Source organism: Penaeus monodon, unplaced genomic scaffold (assembly GCF_015228065.2).
Source record: "Penaeus monodon isolate SGIC_2016 unplaced genomic scaffold, NSTDA_Pmon_1 PmonScaffold_1331, whole genome shotgun sequence".
NCBI lineage: Eukaryota > Metazoa > Arthropoda > Malacostraca > Decapoda > Penaeidae > Penaeus > Penaeus monodon.
Genome location: NW_023642278.1, coordinates 10,001 through 12,500, shown reverse-complemented (window position 1 = coordinate 12,500; position 2,500 = coordinate 10,001). Strand labels below are relative to the sequence as shown.

General features: G+C 52.2%; 1 protein-coding gene across 1 annotated transcript in view; it reads right to left on the bottom strand.

Annotated features, from left to right (window-relative positions):
* Positions 1-2,500, bottom strand: part of LOC119569192 (protein PXR1-like) — an 11,985-nt gene that overhangs the window by 8,626 nt on the left and 859 nt on the right. The window lies entirely within an intron of this gene.

Here is a 2,500-nt window from a genome sequence, read left to right as displayed (position 1 = left end):
TATATATATATATATATATATATATATATATATATAAAATTTTAATATGTATATTACATAAATATGTATTTATGATATATCTTTTCCCTTTACTTTTTTTACACAGACATATAAATATATATATATATATATATATATATATTATATATATAATATATATATATATATATAAAATATATATATATGTCTGTGTAGAAAAAGTAAGGAATAGATATATCATAAATACATATTTATGTATATATACATATATAATATATATATATATATATAATTATAATATATAAAATTATATGTGGCCTAGATAGTGTTAAGTGCTTGCATGCCTTCTCGCTTGCAGCTTCCCCCCCTGGCTAGCCCAGTGCGAAAAAGGGAGCAGCTTCTGCATAAGTCTCCCCTGCCAGGTCACAGCCTCTCCATCATTAAGACTTCTGCAGTGCCTCCTCGTGGCCACCCATGGGTAACTGGGTACCTTGCGGTCCCAGGCTAAATCTGTGGGGATCTCGGAGCAGCAGGAGGCCCCAAGGTACGGAGTTAGGGCCCCCCGGGCGTGTGGACACGCTCTGGCTTCGTACCAACTCCTGCCCCCTAGCCACCTGGGGTAATGGGGGGGGCTCGGGGGAGGTGGCCTTGCCAGTCCTCCTCCCCCAGAATGAGCCTCTGGAAAACGTCCCAAGTGAATGGAAATGCTGGGGGGAGGGGTGTTGTCCCTCCTCCCCAGCAAGTAAGGCGGGCTGTGGGTCCCTGGGAGGGCAAATTTTCGGGGTGCGGATTGGAACGAGAGTTACTCGTCCCGCCCCCACCCCGGCAGGCGCCAACCCACCATGAAGCTTGTGGGGAAACCCCTCGGAACCCCACAGGTGGTAGGCGGTCCCACAGCCTGCCGACCCCTTTATCTGGGGCTGTGTTGGCGGGGCGGCAGAGGTGGCGTGCCCCCGGAGTGCCCAAACCCCCGGGGTTTAAAACCTCAGGCGGCTTTCCGGGTAGGCGCTTGGAACATTCCAGTCCTTGCGGCAGGATGAGCGGTTACCTCTGCTATCGCGGGAATTAAGTGACTGGGAGTTGAGGGGCTGCCCTCTCAGAGGTGAGAAGACCTGGTAGCGGCACGATCAGTGTGGGTGGTTACACCTACTACTGGTCGGGCCGCAGCGATGGTCACCACCTCCAGGGTGTAGCCATAGCCATCTCCAGTCGACTTCAGCCTGCGGTAGTCGAGGTGACCCCGGGTTTGATGAGCGTATCATGGCATTGAGACTGAAGCATGCTTTGGCTTTTTATCTCTTATTGCTGTATACGCTCCTACCGATGTACATAAAACGATGTGAAAGAGGCGTTCAAACGCCAAACTCGCATCTGTGGCAACGATGCCCCGGCGAGAATTCGCATTGTTCTGGGCGACTTAAATGCGGTATCCGGCTGTGACCGAGCTGGCTAGGGAGATGTCTGTGGGCCCCCCATGGCTCGGGAGCTGATCCCAGCAGCGAGAATAGCCTCCTTTCTCCGGGACTTGCTAGGTCCCAGAGAATGAGGATCTCTGGCTCCTGGAAACCAGCGTCCAACTCGCATCGCGTACTTGGTACAGCGATACGGGTAATGTGGCCAAGGAGATCGCCCAACATTCTTGTCAGCACGCGATGGAGGATCCTCCAGACCTGCAGGTTTACCGGAGTGCTGAGTTTGGGTACCGACCATAGGCTGGTTGGCTCCCCTGCGGGTCCACTTCAAAAACCCCCGTCCCTCACTGGCCCCCCTAAGGTGTTTCACTTGGACAGACTAAGGGAGGAGGAGTGTCCCCGTGGGTTCGCCACGGCAGTCTCTGACCGTTTCTCAAAAACCCAGCAACCTGACGGATCCAGTTGCTCTGTGGGAGTCCTTCCCAAGCGCGTAACACTCGAAGCAGCTCAGGAGTCATTGGCGTACGCCCAAGGACAAGGCAGAAAAACCATCTCCCTGGAGACATTGAGCCACTGAAGCGTGTCGCAGGGCTCGGCTGAATGGGAATCAAGTCTTGCGCTTTCCCTTTGGTGCGTAGGGCTCGGACACTGTGAGAAGGGACAAGGAACAGTCCATCGGGAATCTTCCCTGAGGAGGTCAAAGGCCATTTCTTGGTAAATGACCTTCGCCCTGCCTACCAACCCCTGAGAAAACAAACCCCTAAGCCCTCCTCCAGATGACTGCAGTCCGATCAGCGGATGGACGGATCATCTCAGATCATGTTGGGGTTCGTGAACGTTGGGCTGAGTATTTGAACAGTTGTACCAGGTGGACCCTCCAACAGTTAGTTTGGATGCAAGTGATGTCTCAGTGCCTGTGCCGGACCCACCCACAGCGAGGAACCTCCTACCCTACAGGGGTTTTAGGCTGGCGATTTCCAAGCTGAAGAGTGGGAAAGTGCAGGCATATGTGATATCCCTGCTGAATTGCCTAAAGGCTGGGGGTGAACCTATGGCTCGGGCCCTGCATACAGTCCTGACTGCCATTTGGCAGTCTGGTACCATTCCCC